The sequence below is a fragment of the Mesocricetus auratus genome, unplaced genomic scaffold, assembly GCF_017639785.1.
Source record: "Mesocricetus auratus isolate SY011 unplaced genomic scaffold, BCM_Maur_2.0 Super-Scaffold_15014, whole genome shotgun sequence".
NCBI classification, from domain to species: Eukaryota; Metazoa; Chordata; class Mammalia; order Rodentia; family Cricetidae; genus Mesocricetus; species Mesocricetus auratus.
This window is the reverse complement of record NW_024429186.1, coordinates 18,058,432-18,075,116: the sequence shown is the minus strand read 5'-3', so window position 1 is coordinate 18,075,116 and position 16,685 is coordinate 18,058,432. Positions and strand designations below refer to the sequence as shown.

Below are 16,685 nucleotides of genomic sequence, written 5' to 3'. Positions count from 1 at the left end.
TAAGCAAGCACTCCACCCCAACCCTGACATCCACTATGTCTTTTTAAAAATTTATTTGTAAATTTCTATTTAAATTTACACATCTTATTTTACATATCAATCCCAGCTCCCTCCCCCTCCATCCCATGTCCCCTGCTGACCCTCCCCCATCCCAGACATCTGCTATTTCTAGCCATTCTTTCTTCCTCCCTTGTTTTCCTTTTTCTCCCTTGCTGTGCAGGGAATCAGGCTAACCATCTATTCTGTTACTGAGTCACACCCCAACCTCTCTGCTACTTCTAAAAGACTTCGGAAGCCCTCAAAGGACACCATGAATCAGAAACCCAGAGAGGAAAGGCAAGAAACGCTATGAAATGAATGGAGCCAAGAGACAGAAAGGTCTGTGTGAGCAAGGTCCGGGACCTGGGTGGGGGGGGGCTTAGGAGGTCACGGGGTCAAGGTGTATGAGAGGAGTTTGTACCATCTGAGAAGGAAGTCCAGGCTAGACCAGCCAGGAGGGTAGATGAAGGGAGCAGATAATGCTAATTTTGTTACAGGATCACCATGGGACTTTTTGTATGAGCTTTGACTTTTAAAAACTTAGCCGTATTACGTGTGGTTACTGAACTGTTTGGTGCCCTCTTACATTTTGTATGAGGCTCACCCTAGCCTTGGCCCTGGGAAGCGAGCTTGTGCAGACATGGCCAGAGTCCCTGGAGGAAGGGCTGGCTGAGTCTTCGGACTTGACTCTGTGGTCAGCACAAAGGCCACTGAGGGATCTGAAGCAAATAAATGATACAAGCGAAACGCCATTTGGGGATGAGTGGCGTGGAGGCCGTGGAGAGCTGGGGGAAGAGGCAGAGAGCAAAGGGCGGTCAGGAAATAGACTAAGCAGGCTGAGCCCGCGGCACCCGGCCAGAAGCGGCCGGTACAGAAGGAAGCTGGCTGCCCCCTGCCTAGTTCAGGTCTCTGCCTGCCCTGCAGCATGTAGAACTCAGCATTCTCCGGCAGCAGCCAGACTCAGTAACCGCCAGCCTCTTGCCTCCTTCTGTTTTTACTATGACTAATTTGTGAAAAACAGGAAGTGCCACTGTGACAGTGGCACTATTTGTGGCTAAGAAGGGAACTTTTGAACATGGCAAACTCTGGGTCCCTTGCATACAAGCTTACTTGTACAAACACCCCAGCGGGTGGATGCTGTTCCAGCAGGAACCACTATCTCCTCGGCTCTGACATCAGAAGGGACTCAAGAGCTGCTGTATTCCCAGGACCGGGGACACGCTGCTGCTTAGCCATTCTACAAGTCCCAGAGGAAAGTGGGGCTAGCATGTAGGGGTGAGTGGCTGGCAGGTGCCAGCAGGCACCGGGAAAGCAGGAAGGTTTACAGGGCGGGTACAGGAAGCCCTGCCCTGCCCTCTGCTTTGGTCCTACAGTTGCACTATCACTGGAGGTATTGACTGCTAGTTGGGAAAGCCTGGAGACAGGGGAAGGTCGCGGTATGTAGTAGGCAGCAGGCCTGGTGGTGGTGGCGGTGTTCATATGGCAGAGAAGGGAAGCTCTCTGCTATTTCATCTCATAAAGGTACTAACACCGGCAGAGAAGGGCTTGCCCTCATGACCTCATCTAACCCTAAGAACTTCCCCCAGATCCCATTGCATTGAATATTAGTGAAGATTTCAACATAGGAATTTGGAGGGAAGCAAACTTTCAGCCCAGAACACCAGAGGCAAAGATGACTGCTTCTAGAAGGTTCCTATCTCATTAGGTTGAGAAACACCCTTGAGAGAAAAAAAAAGTCTTGAATTCCTATCACCCATTGAGTCCTTCTAATCGCCTTTAAATGGAGAGCATGCAGCTGTTACCAAATTTCAATGCTTATCCATCTTTTCCAGGGACACTTCTAGACGAGTTTGCTTGTCCCTCTGCACTCTTTGGACTTCAGCAATTGCTTCTCTTGCAGAGTGTATCCTGACACTGAGTGTTGAGCTATTTTTCTCTCTCAGCACTTTTGCCTCCATCGCATGCCCCAAAGAATCCAACTACAAATGCTTGGCATTCTTTGCCTCTCTGGTCAGCCACACAGTTTTGCTTTCTGGGTTTCTGAATCTCATCTTTGGGCCTGGACACAAATGGAAAGGGCATGCCTCAGGCCTCGGATATTTGCTTTTTGCAAATTGTCTTCTCCTGAGAGGTACAGGTTGGGAGTGTTCTTACAAGTTAGGTATCTAATCAAATGTTTTCAGATGATGGCGGCTTAGTGGCATTAGGTTCATCCATAGTCTTTTACAACCATCACCACCTCCACTTCCAGACCCTTCCATCCTCCCCACCTGAAGCTCTGTGCCCATTAAGTGGTAACTCAGCATTTTCCTTATCCACCTCCTGCTGTCCACTGGTTTACTTTGTCCCACTGACTTTTGCCTGATACAGCTACCTCATTACAGGTAGCATTCTAACTCTGTCTCCTTATTTCACTAGCTAATTCCACTTGACACGATGCCTTTGTCTTTGTTTATTCAGGTTACTATGACAAAATACCACAAGCTGGATGGCTTGTAAACAGCAGAAATTTATTTCTCACAGTTCTAGAGACTTGGAAGGCTAAGACCAAGGTGCCAGCTGAGTCGTCATCCAGTGATAGTCTGTTTAGGGGGTACAGATGTATCTTCTCACTGTCTTAACATAACAAAGGGCAAGGGACACCACCTGTGCCAACCCCCCAGGAGGAGGAGAAGTTAACCAGACAGAGGAAAAGAGTGGAAACAGGACCCAGGAAGAGACACGCCAAGTCTGGCACTGAAAGGACCTGCAATGCGCTTTAGCGTATGACTTGTGCTGGGGCAGGATATGAGGCTCAAGAGAGATAGTGAAGGCAAAGCCGCTGGGCAGGCTGGGACCATCTGCTGAAGAGCCTTGCATCGTTAGGATTAATGCTGGGTCTGAAGGGAAGTCCTCATAGCTTTGAACCAAGAGAGAGCAGAGCCTGTTCTTCCCTTGCAGGAGGCATCCAAAAACAAACAAACAAAAACAAACAAACCAAAACAAAACAAAATTGCAGTCCCTGCTATTTGAGCACTTTCCAAGTGCTAGAGATGAATGGCCTAGCATTGTGCTCCTGTTATCTCAGTTAAGCCTCAGGTGAGTGAGTAGAACACTGAACGCTGGAGAGCAACTCACCCAGGTTTCACACCCAGCCCTGTCCAACCCAACACAGCCCCAGGCCCAGTAGCCATGATCTGTAGGAGCCTGCCTCCTAGATTGGGTCCTGCATTCTCACCTGTTCCCCAAATGACTCAGTGCCGTCTGACATTGGGACAGCACAGATGGCAATGCCAGAGTCTGGCTTCACATTGGAATCACCCTGGTAGCTGTGAAACTCCTCAGTGCATACAGCATGTGCCCCAAGGTCCGTGGCATTAGAATTTCTGGGGCTGCTACCCTGCTACGTCAGGATTTTTCATTCTTGTGGGTGATGGTGGCCATGTCCCTGCTTTATGCTTCCCTGATGCCTAGGGAAGGCAGGGAACTCCTGCAAAGGGAACTGCCCTTGGAGGGTTCTTCCAGCCACCAGCAACTCTGTGGCTTTAAGAACCGTGGCTGGCATTCTGCCATGAAAGCCACCACCCCAGTACAGGCCTTGCAAGCATTGGCTGGAGGAGCGAAGCTGTAGCAGTGGTGCCTGGGGCTGGCCTGGGCATGTAGACGGAGCCTGAGCTGGACAGAACAAGCCAGTGTGGCAGTGGCATCGGCAGCAGGCAGCCCCTGACGCTCCTGTGAGTTGAAGAAAAGGGATCTTTATGCCTTCCAGAAGGAAGCTCATTCTGCAAGGCTGAGGAAACAAAGGGAAGAATTGTGTGTCACTCTAGTCCAGACGGCTCAAACCAACAGTAAGTCAGCAGGGAACACAACATAGTTCTCTGCCCTAGGCAATGACCACACACCCCTTCCTACCCTCCCCAGGAGTCCAAGGGTTTATGGACACTGCTCCAGGGGGCTGCAGGCCAAAATCAATTAACAGTCTTTCTGCTGGAATCCATCTGGGCCTCCCCTTGGAAAGTCAAGTCTTAGCTCATGACACCTGGGACCATGAGTTGTGGGAATGATTCTCCTCCTTCCTGGGATAGCCTTTCAAGGCATCTTCCCGTCTTTGAGAACCCCAAGAGCACGTGAGGGAAAAGAAGGGGAACTGAAATCATTGGCTTTGGGCATCTGCCAACTTTGGGCCAGAACCTGCTAGGGAGGGAGGAGAGAACAAAGCTCATGGCAGTGACTTCAGGTGTGGCACGAGGGGAGGACGGTCCAGGCCAATACAGACCTAGGATTGTTGGCCAGATAAGCATAGGGCTCAGAGGTCCCTCCCTCTCTGCCTTTGGGGAATGGGAGCTGCAGGTGAGACAAAGCCACACTGAGAGTCAGCTTGCTTCTGTCCCCATCGGGGGAGCCAAGGCTGACTTGGCAGCATGCTTCAAACCCGTGTGTAGGCAGTGAGGGAGGCAGAGAGCCCTGGGACTTTGGAGAGTCACGGGATGTCCGTGCCTGTCTGCTGTCTTCTTCCTTTCTGGGTGACTAACCTAGATGTGGCAGTCATCCACTTGACTTCATGAGCATGTATGGAAAAACCACCCCTGTGCTAGGGAGGACAGCAAGTGGAGATTACAGTGACAGGGAGCTGTGTGCCTCCAATAACTGGCATGGAGGGGAGGGACTTCTGTCAAAGGATAGGGAACTAAAGCCAGGAGCAAGAAACAGAAGGAGAACAGCCTCTGCTAGAAGGACAGAGGGAAACTGAGGCAGAAAGACAGCCAGGGCGGAATTAACTGAAAGCTAAACTAGGCCTGTACATATTTAAGGTGAAGAGTGTTTGTATTATCTTTCCATTGTTATGACAAGACACTTGAGACGAGACTTAAGGAAGACAAGTTAATTTGGGCGTCTGATTTCAGAGGTTTCATTCAGTCCATAGTCCTTTGACCTGACTGAAGCACGTGATGGAGGAAAGCAGCTCAACTCATAGCAGCCAGGAAGCAAAGAGAGAAAGCAGCTCAACTCATAGCAGCCAGGAAGCAAAGAGAGAAAGAGAGGGAGGGGCTAAAAACAAAAGTTCCCCTCCTGAGCATCCCTCAACTACCGGCTTCCTCCAAAGTGACCCCACTTTCTGTGGTTTCCACCCCCTCCCAAAAGCCCACTGATGAGGTCAGAGCCCACATGATGCCCTCCCAAAGGCCCCACCCTGAACACTGTTGCCCTGGGAACCAAACCTTCACTAGTGACCCACATAGTCACAACCTAAAAGAATCAGCTGTTTCTTCTGGCTTGGGAACTGAATTCCAGGAGGTCAGCTGGTGCCTCTTGACCTGGCATGATGTGTACATATGAGCAAATGAGGAATTTGGAGAATTTCACAGGCGTGTCTGAAAGATCTGCCAACACAGGGCTCCTGGGCTCACTTGAATCGGGAACTTTTAAATCCCTTGTGTCACACCTGTTTCTGCACCTGCCATGTTCCCATGGATATGGCAGGTCTCTGCTGTTCCTGGACGTTCTAATAAGGATTCTTTTCTATTGAGAATCTGCGTGTGTGTGTGTGTGTGTGTGTGTGTGTGTGTGTGTGTGTGTGTGCGTGCGCACGCGCGCTCGTGCTGTGCACATGCAAGCACCCACCAGGTACATAGGTCTGAACCCTTCCAGTTAATTTCAATTGCATCTCCCACCTTCAGTTAAGGATGACAGATGTACAAAGCCAAATGTACCCCTCTCCTTGACAGATTTCACAGCCTTTCTAGGGTATCTGCCAAATTGCTAGATGGTATTTGCATTTTAAAAAATCGAGTGCATTTTGTTATTTGGGTTTTAAGGATTTTCCAGCCTGCCTTAAGGCGGCTTATCCCTCGTGTCTCGCTTTATAGCTTTCAAAGCTTTTCTTCAACATTCGTAAATCCATTTTATCCTTCCACGAGGCCAGTAGCTCGGTCCTTCTCACATAACTTACAGAGACACTAAATGACTTGCAGTGGTTAACATCCAGGCACAGGTCTCTGGAAAACTGAGAGCGTTTTAAAATTTTTGTTTGTTTTGTTTTGTTTTTGTTTTTCAAGACAGGGTTTCTCTGTGGCTTTGGAGGCTGTCCTGGAACTAGCTCTTATAGACCAGGCTGGTCTCAAATTCACAGCGATCTGCCTGCCTCTGCCTCCCAAGTGCTGTGGTGTGCCACCACTGCCCAGCTAAAAAATTTTTAGCTTAATTCGTTGTAGGTGTGCATACATGTGCCATGTGTTTGTGGAGGTCAGGGGACAACTTTGTGGAGCTGGTCCTCTCCGTGTACCTTTCTGTATGTTCTGGGATTGGACTGAGTAGTAGGCTTAGTTGGCAAGTGCCTTTACCTGCAGAACCCTCTTGCTGTCTCTGAACTGTGTCTTTCTGACTGCGTGGACCTGCACAAAGAGATGCTCTGAAACACAGTGGATGAGGATGCCATCTTATTCCAAGGTACACGGGTTAGGTGTCAGGTTTGGTCACCCAATAATGGTGAGTCTTCAGTTGGAGTATGGCATCTCTCTGTGCACATCCCCTTTGCTGTAAAATAAGAAAAAGCCCCCATTTGGGAGGTAGGTGTGGATCAAATGATATAGCATGTGTGAAATATTTAGAACAATGCCTGGCACAGGGTAGGCTTTCAGTAAATACTGTTCAGCGCTAACTTCATCTGTACTTTGGGGAAAGACGATATTAGAGGAGGGACTAAGACAGGTATAGACTAAGCTGTAACCCAAAGGTTTTTGTTTGTTTGTTTGTTTTTTGTTGTTGTTGTTGTTTTTTCTGAGACAGGGTTTCTCTGTATTGTTTTGGAGGCTTCCCTGGAACTTGCTCTGTAGACCAGCTGGCCTAGAACTCACAGAGATCTGCCTGCCTCTGCCTCCCGAGTGCTGGTATTAAAGGTGTGCCCCACCAATGCCCGGCTCCAAAGTTCTTAAAACGGGGTTTTCTCAGAGGGGATAGAAGACGATTCACCTTTCACCTAAGGGTTAAGAGGTAGCTGGCAGTGCAGGGGAGGGTAGCAACGCTGGTCCTCCGGGCCATCCGGGGGCCATGTTCCTTCCACCTTCCGGATCCCTGGTCACTCTTTTTCCTTCTGTCCCTGCCTGTAAGAAGAGGAGGGAATAGGAGCAGACAGCCTCCTGAAGATGGACAATCCTTTCATATCCCATTGGCCAATACCTGGGCACATGTCCACCACAGGAGAGTCTGAGCAGCTGTACCAGTTAAAGATGCCCACATAAATCTTAGGGGTTCTCCTTCTAAAAGAAAGAGGGGAAGAGTTCCGAGTTCCATCTCCCTATAGATGTGTCCCTTGGAGTTGAATTTGAAGTTATTAACCCACCTGGCCTCTGCTTCTTGCCTGCTGGAGGTCTGTCTTAGCTCCAGGCTTTTCTTTAGAACTCTGGGCTCTAGTGTTTGGGGTGAACGCTTCTAACAGCAGTGAGATTACCTCCTACAGGCTGGTCAGGCTGTCCACAGTTGTTCAGCCTGTGTTCTCTGTCCCAGATGTCCCAGAAACAGTAGCACTGGCTCCGTAACAACTTCCTTTGTCTCTAGAGAGACTCTGTCCTTTGTGATCCTGGATCTCAGGTGTCTGGTGAAGAAAGAGTACCCTCTCTGCTGCCTTGGGGTCCATCTTTGTCTCTGTTGAAGAGGGAACTTCTCCACATCTCACCAGGGATTCTCTTCAAGCTTCAACAAGTGAGGTGCTCTGGTTATAAAGGTGCCCCCCAATGGCCCACATGTCAAAGTCTTGGTCACAGGTCTGTGATGACAGCAGGAAATGATGGAAGCTTGAAGAGATAGGGCCCCGTGGGAGGCAGTTAGGTCACTGAAGGCATCCCTTTGAAGGGAATAGTTGGATCTTAACACTTCTCGCGTTCTTTGTTTCCCATCTGCTATGAGGGAAGTGCTTTTTCTGTTGTATACTCCTGACGTGATGTTCTGTCCCTACTCAGGCCCAAAGACAACCCCTCTGAAACGCCTGGGTATTTGTTACAGTCACAGAAAGCTGATGTGTACCAGCTCGCCTGTCTCTTAGTGGTATGGGCAGTAATGAGGGCCTGATCCTCTGTAATTCTAGGGTTCATTCTCCATACTTACCTGAAATCAGTAAGTCAAGAAAAGGCTTAACTTGGCTCAGTGAAAGACTATGAAGGGATGAATCATCAGTGTTCTGGTCTCACTATTGTCCAGAACTGACTGGAAATGAACACAAACATCTCAGGAGAGCTTAGCTCAGGGACTCTGCTTTGACTAATAGTGTTAAAATAGAATGAAGGAAATATATTTACTGAGCACCAACTATGCACCAGACACATATTAAATGTGTAGTTAAGATATTGAATTGTGGGCCTTGGGCCTAATAGAGCTTTTCAGAGACATACATCTTAATCCTCTCATTTCACCCTGATAAGCTCTGCAAAGCATGAGTTTTTCATATTTTATAGATAAAAAAGGTTAATCTCAGAAGTAATAATAGTGGGGCTGAATTTGAACCTTGTTTCTGGTCCGTCACACCCCAGCTGTTACCATTATTACCTCATCTTCAGGGGGCCACTTTCTTTGTTGAAGACAGAATCTATCTCGTATACAGAATGACTGTGGCCTGTTCAATGAAGGCGAGGGTGTCATGTGACTGGGGTGGCCACTTTTCTTCTCTGTCCTGCAGCCCCTGCTACCCACTCTTGTCTACTTACCCTTGTATCCAAACCCATCCAGTTGAGCCCAGCATCTGGACCGCCTCTGCCCTGCTCCTTCCCCAGGGGCGCTAACAATGCTGGAAGAACTTGCTATACCTTGAGTTCTGTGGACTCTTAACAGTCTGGTCCCCAAGGCTGCCTAGAAACCCTTCCAGTTGTCCCTAGACAGTTCCCTGTCCCTAGGCATCGCCACCTCCTCCTGATTGTTCTTTTTCTCCTCACTCCTTTCTCAGACTTCATTGTCATTAGCACAGAATAGATCCTGACCATTGACATACCTGAACAGCACTGAAGCTGTAGGAAGTATGAGGTGCCAGGCCCACACTGACAGTCACCCCAACTTCTTTTCTCTTTCTATCTTTCTCATGCTAGGGATGGGTGTGATCCTGCCCGTGGCTGCCTTGTCTCTCTCTCCCTCCCTCTCCCTCTCCCTCCCTCCCTCCCTTCCCCTCCCCCTCCCTCTCTTTCGCTTTCCCTCTCTCCCTCCCTCTCCCTCTCCCATGCCCTGAGCCTATGCGTTAGCAGTACACTCACTGCTGTCTAACTCAAACTCTCTTCTCTGTCTGAAAAAAAGCCATGTGCTTGTGTTTTACGCTGTCTCTCTTCCCTCCTGAGCTTCGATCACCCTCTTTTCCTTCACAACCAAGCTTCTTGAAAATCTACACTGCCTCCCCACTCAACCCTCTATCTCCCATTCTCATCTGGTTTCTGTCTCCCTGACCTACCCACCTGTGCCGACGTCATTAACCAGAGCCAGACTCCAGGTCACTTGAAGCTGTTCTTTGCTGTGATCGCATCTTTCTGGCACTAAGTATTGTCACATATCATGGCCCTTGCCTCACAGTGGCATTGCTCTGGAGACTTCCACTCTGTCTGGATAGACGTAGTTCCCATTTCCTTTACAGAGATTCGTGTTTGTCTCACCCACGAGACTCTGCCTGCCCACTGCCCTTCCTGACTTCTGCTCTGCTCCCTGCTCTACCACACAGTAGAGCTTTCCCTCCTCCATGCAGATTACCTCCCTGGAATCTGATGCTCAATGCCCAGCCTCTGAGGACCTCTGCATGGGGATGTCACATGGGCTCCTCCTGTTTAGCTCATGGAAGCCAGACTCATCGTCATTTTCTTCCAACATTTGCCCTTCTTAAGTCCTTTCTTTTTGTGAGTGCCCGTTGCCAGTTTCAGATCTCACACCTGCGGAGTCTGCCTTTTCCAGTGCCTTGAACCCTTGCTTCCTTTCACTCCTCTGCCATTGGGAACATCCTGATTGCTTTGGACAAGTCACACAAGAGTGGTAAGGGACCATCTTCACTTTTAATCCAGGTGGCGAGCGGCTGGAGCATTGCACCGAGGTCGGTCGGCTGCTCACATCTTCCTACTTCTCTATGCTCCCAGAGTCCTCCCGCTGGTGTAAGACACTTTCCTCCTTGTTGTTACAAAATAACTGACAGGGGCAGCTCCGGGGGAAATGTTTGTGTGAGCTCACAGGTTCAGGGAAATTTGGTCCATCATGATGGGCGAAACATGGTATCAGGAACAGCTTAGTCCATGGAGGTGGGAGAATGAGGCAACTAATCACACCGTGGCAGCAATCAGGTAACAGGATGCTACACTCAAACTGGAAATAGATTGAACCTTCAAAGACTATCTACTTCCATTGACCCATTTTCCATCCAGACCCTGTCTCCTAAAGATGCCACAATATCCTGAAAGAGTGTCACCAGCTAGGGACCAGAGATTCAAAAGCTCTGGGAACCTATGGGAGACACTCAGATCCAAAACATTGCACCAGCAAAGTTTGCATTACTTTAACCATAACTTCTGATCAGTCTCATCAGCCTTCCCAGCCCTGCATCACTACTGACATGGTGTCCACCACTTGGGATGCCAACTCTTCTCCTAGTGCTAAGTTCTGTCAAAACTCAACTTAGGCACCACTTCCCTGGTACCACAGCTACTCGAGACTCTCTGTCTCTGTCTGTCTGTCTCTCTGTCTGTCTCTCTCTCTCCAACATTTTTGTTTTATTTCATTTTTTGTTTTTGTTTTTTGAGACAGGATCTCCTACAGTCTACCTGGACTAGAACTTGCTTTGTAGCTGAGGATGACACTGAGCTCTTTCTTTCTTTCTTTTTTTTTTTTGTTTTTTGTTTTGTTTTGTTTGACAGGGTTTCTCTGTATTGTTTTGGAGCCTGTCCTGGAACTTGCTCTATAGACCAGGGTAGCCTCGAACTCACAGAGATCTGCCTGCCTCTGCCTCCGAGTGCTGGGATTAAAGACGTGCGCCACCAACACCCAGCCACCGAGCTCTTTCTTAACCCTCCTGCCTCTACCTCCCAAGTACTGGAATTGTAGGCATGGGCCACCACACTTGGCTGCTTCTGACTTTCAAGCAGAGCATCACTTGGCTTTAAGTATTCTTTTAGAGCAACACACCAGCTAGCAGAGAGTACCACCTCCTCCCCATGCCTCTTCTCCCTGAGATCCCCATTCATGGTATCATTGCCTTCCGTCTATGGTGTTGATGGTTCAGCAGGACTTAGGACTGGAAGTGTGAGATAGGCTCTGTGGGGCAGCTAATTGGTAAGCATTAGGCTTGCTGTTGGACGGTGTGGCTTTCCTCAGCGGTGGGGCTGCTGGGGCTCCTTCCACAGGTCCAGCAAAGGTGCTGCAGAGGCCTTGCCTATACCTTGCTCCGACTGTGGTATGGTTGACCAGGAACAACTCTCCATGCTTTCTAGATGCCTTCATCATCAGGAGAAAGTTGGTTTTGGTTATCAGACTTGAAGTTTAGTTACTGTTGGACCTGCTCTCTGGAATGGCAGAATTTCTGTCTCAGTGTGATTTAAGCCATACAGGGGAATGTACTATCGGAAACACATCTCTAGGCATACCTGTTTGTGGAGTGTGGGATGAATCAAGACCTGCCTTTCCCTTTTCAGGCTAGGCATTTTTTTTCTGTTGGCTTCTTCCTCAGGCCAGCTATATCCATAGGATAATAGAAATGACCACTGGTGGCCCCTGTTTACCTCATTTTTTTGCAGATAACAATCTCAAAGACATGGAATATTATTTCCCTAAAGCTACACACAGAGTGACTCTAGGGGTCATGTGACCATCTCTTAACAAAACATAGCCCTGGGGCTGAGGGTACAGCTCAGTGGTAGAACACTTGCTTACCATGTGGGAGGCCCTGGGTTCAATCCCCAGCACTCATCATGTTCATCAGGAAGGTTATTTTGATTGATCGTCTAGGTCTGAAATAACAGGCCCACCAGGCATGAGAAAGGACAGTCTTAAACCTTTTGGGTGGGGTTGGCAGAGAGCTAAGGTGCCTGCCACCAAGCCTGAAAACCTGAGTTTGATCCCTAGGACCTACATGGTGGAAAGAGAAAACCAGCTACCTCTGACTTACACACATGTACTGTGGCAAGTACACAGGTGTACACACACACACACACACACACACACACACACACACACAAGTAAGTTTTAAAACCTTCTGAACATGTAGCAGCTTCTTTGGGCTGCCATGCATCACATGTCACACCACAAATACCAGAAGTGTGTCAGCTAGACATTCTAGAAGGCTCTAAATCTGAGTCAGAAGAACCACACACCCTCTGCAGACTTCTGGAGCATTCTTTTTTGCCTGTCCTGGCTTTGGTGACTCCAGACTGTCCTTGCTGTCCTGACTTAGGGCCTCACTCCCACCTCTCCTCCTCTTTCATGGGTCACCCATTCTGTTTCTCCTACTCTTTGTCAACTCTTCCTTCATAGGTCTTGCCACTGGACTTGGGGCCACTCGGTTGGCCCACAGGAATCTCATTTCAAGAGTCTTCATGCAATTGTATCTACAAACACCCCTTTTCCATAGAAGGTCATGTTCACAGGGACCAGGAACTCAGTCTTGGGTGTATCTTTGGGGAGCCATCTATTTCTTCCTATTGTAGTGGGTTGACTTGTGGCCCTCCCCAAAGATACACCCAAGCCTTTTCTAGCTAAACACTTTTGGAATTGCGCTGACGAACACGGTCCAGGTTACAAAGTTAGCTGGTGTGTATTCTTCTTTGTCGGGTATGTTTGTTTTTCTTAATCTATCCACTGGTTACTAATGACAAGTGCAAATGCATACAGCATTTGACATAGAGACAGATAGGAGACTGTGATAAAGTCCAGTTGCATTGGGTGATGGAATGGGAAGGAAATGGCATGCTGCTGTCACTCACAGAGTAGTCTAATGCAAAAGTGTGACAAGGAACCTTGTAGGGTTTGCTGAAGAATGAGTCCCTTCATCAACCAGAGGATGCTGGACAGTGCTCTCCAGGACACTTCCCTTACCATTGCTCTCAGAGGGGGACATCAGTGAGAGTGTCCCTTCTTGAGACTATCGACTCTAGCATCTATTTGCAGACAGGAATAGAAATTTCTAGGGTTGGCCTCTGGTAGTTGAACAATCTTTTACTCAAGGTGGCTTGACTGGAGTCCCTCAGGCAAGATGACTCTGTGACACTCATTTGTATCCAGGTTCTTTTTCTGAAAACTCCAAGGGCTGTCAAGCAGAGCCAGAAGCCTCGGCAAGTCACGCCCCGGAATCTGGACTCTGTCCTTGCCATGTCTCCTGGCTCATTTCTTACCCTCTGCCCTCCCCCAGCCTGGCTTGCGCTGTAGCCTCTTGGCCTCTACCCTGGACATGTTGAGCTGAGGGGACGGGTGGGGCTGATCCATCTGGCCCTCCTGCTGTCTCCAGTGGCTGCTGTTTGAGTACGGGTAGGCACTGCTGGGGGAGGGGGAGCCGGGGAAGAAAGCCTCCTGGTTCTGTCCTGTCTCCCACTATGCTGTCCTTCTCTGCATGCACTGGGAGCCAGGCAGGGACAGGGGATTAGACTTTTGCAATCCTGAAGTGTGATTTCCTAGTTCTTGGTTCAGTTGGTTAACTGGCTCCGGGCAGAAAGATGAGCTCTTGTCCCCGCTCTCCTTTTCCCATTTTCCAGAAGGTTAGCTGGGACTGAAGAGATTGAGGAGTGTCTCTTTTTCTTTTTTTTAAATTAATTTTATTTGTGTGTACAAGTGTTTTCACAAGTGTGTGTGTACCTGTGTCTGTGTGTGCTCACACACATGCACACACTTATGCATATGCATGTACAGGTGTTCATGGAAGCCAGGTCAACCTCAGGTATAGTTCCTCAGAGGTAGTCTACCTCGTATTTTGAGACAGTGTCTGCCACCAGGACCTGTGACACACCAACAGCTGGCCATTGAGTCCCAGGGATCCTCTTGTCTCAACCTCCCTGCTCTGGGATTGCTACCATGCCCAGATTTTTACATGGGTGCTGGGGGTCGGACTCAGGCAAGTAGTTTACCAGCGAACTCATCTCCCCAGCCCCAAGAATGTTATTTTCTTACAGAGCAGGCTGAAGAAGTGGCCCATGCATGTTATCTAGCTATCTCTTCCTCCTCTTCCTCTTTAGAAGTCATCTACATTTGTAGCCTCTCAGCACATGAATATTGACACCAGATTTCACAGCAGAGATCCCAGCTGCTTTGTAACCTGGCAGCTACCGATCATACACATTAACAGTTTTCAGTATAAAGTTCAGAGTAATTGAGCTAGCCATAGTATTTTGCAACAACACCATTATCCCCCTCCAGAACTTTTTCCTCATCCCTGACAGAAAATCTCCCTTAACTCATCCCTGTCCCTTTACCAGATACTGGGGACCCCTGCTCTGTTACACTTACTGTCTTTGTGAATTTAACTCACTCCGATACTTCACTTAAAATGAAATCTTAAGCCTTTTGTCTTAATCTGGCTTCACTTTGCAGTGGCTTTCATAATGTCTTCATGACACGTCTATATTACGGCATGTGCAAGAATTTCACTCCTTTTTGAGTAGCATTGCATTATAAATATATAAGTATATAATATTATAAGTATATTTGCTTATTTGTCATCTATCAGTATTATTTGGTTACTTATGCCTTTGAGCCATACTGAATGATGCTGCTAAGAACACACGAGCATAGAAACACAGTGAATTTCCTGCTCGCCCTCCTTTGGGGCACATACCTGAAATGAGCTTGTCGGATACATGGTCATTCCTTGTTTAGTTTTTGAGGAAGGGCCATTTGACCCATTCACAGCAGGGATGCTCAGAGGTCTACCTTTCTCTAAATCTCAGCCCAACTAGCGTCTCTGCTTTTGCTTTTGTTTCTCTCAATAGACTCCCAATTATATCCTTGTACTTTGATTTGCACTCTGCAATGGCCTGTAGCACCAGTCTCTTGCGATAGCTCATTGATTTATAATTCCTTTTGGAGAAAGATTTATTTAAGTCCCTTGCCCATGGTTTAATTGAGTTATTCATTTGCTTTTTTTGAGTGGTGGGAGTTTATATTGCTCATTCTTAATCACTGTGGTTCTACAAATCTTGAGGTCTAGCTGAGGGTGTGTCTCCTAACACATACATCTGGGGTTTTGTTTTCATTTAGAAGTGACATGACATTTCCCAGCCATTTACTCTTCCAGGCATAGTGGCATACACCTGCAGTCTTCCCTACTCAAGAAGTTGAAGAAAGAGAATTGTCCACGTCCATGAGTTTAAGGACAGCCTGACAATAGCAAGATCCCATCTCAAAATTAAATTCCAAGTTGGGAAGATTGCTCTGTTGGTAAAGTGTTTGCTGGGAAAGCATGAGTACCTAAGTTCAAGTCCCAGAACTCATAGGGTACATATAATCCCAGTACTGAGGAGGTGGTGAGCACCAGGCCAGGGGGAGAGGAGAGAGAGAGAGAGAGAGAGAGAGAGAGAGAGAGGCCCTGCCTCAATAAAAAAAGTGACTGGGGCTGAGAGATAATACTCAACATTGTTCTCTGGCCTGCATACATATGTGAATAAACACACAGACACACATATACAGTGCGCCAGCGCGTACACACACGCGCACGTGCGCGCGCGCGCACACACACACGTACTTGCTAGGACTTTGGTTGTGAAAGCTCAGAATGCATGCGCCAATTTAAAGAAAAGTGGAGTGTTTGTGATACCAAGTCCTTCTGTCATAAACAGAACTTCGTCTGCATTTGTTCTTCTTTAAGTTTTTTAGTAAAGGTCTCCATAATAGGATTTCGCATGTTTTCTTAGATTTATATCTGTGTATTTGATTTTGTCTGTGCTTCGGTGGCCTCAGGCTGTCCTGGCTCAGGGATCACTCTCATCTCTCACCTCCACCCCCACAGACCCACACCTTTGTGTTTCTTCTATTCCTTGTCTTTTCTTTCTGCACAGAAAAAAAGTGCTTGTTGATAAAATAACAAGAAGACTCTTGAGATAAGATCATTGTGGATCAACTGAGTGGCCTGAAATCCAAACAGGGACAACTAAGAAGGTTTTAAGGTTGTCCTTTCCCATTCCCGGTGGGACTGTCAGTCTATATTTCAGACCTACGTGGTCAATCAAAATAACACTTTCCTGTCTCATTAACATGCGGTCCTCTCCCTCCACTCTCTACCCAGTGGTGGAGATTGAACCCAGGGCTTTCCGCATGCTATGCAAGTGTTCTACCCCTGAGCTGTACCCTCAACCCCAGGACTATGATTTTTTGGTTAAGGGATGGTCACAGGACCCATGGAGTCTCTCTATGTGTAGCTGCAGTGAAATAAATATTCTATGTCTTTGAAATTGTTATTTGCAAAGACAATGTAAGCAAGAGCTACCAGTGGTCATTTCTGTCACCCCCATAGAAGAATCTACAACTAAGTTATTAAAATTCATAGTAGAAAAATTTTTGACATAAAATAAATCCATGAAAGTCAATTGCATGTTCATTTATCACTAATAGTTAGAAAATATAAGTTTACAAGATACCGAAGTGAGAACAGGTCAGAAAAAGAATGTCCCAGAATCCTTCAGAGGGTGTGCGGTTCTGCTGACTCTTCTATTTAGAGCTCCTGCCTTCCAGAACTTCTA

General features: G+C 47.7%; 1 protein-coding gene across 7 annotated transcripts in view; it reads left to right on the top strand.

Moving 5' to 3' along the window:
- The first annotated feature begins 1,170 nt into the window (after positions 1-1,170).
- Dglucy (D-glutamate cyclase) overlaps positions 1,171-16,685 on the top strand; it is an 82,467-nt gene continuing 66,952 nt past the window's right edge. For 3 of the 7 annotated variants that reach the window (XM_005068406.4, XM_013112249.3, XM_021226199.2), the window contains exon 1: positions 3,643-3,866. The gene's annotated coding sequence lies outside the window, so the exon portion shown is untranslated. Of the gene's footprint in view, positions 1,315-3,642; positions 3,867-13,345; positions 13,486-16,685 lie in introns of those variants that run through there. The other 4 variants (XM_013112250.3, XM_013112247.3, XM_040742626.1 and 1 more) reach the window with 4 other exon arrangements.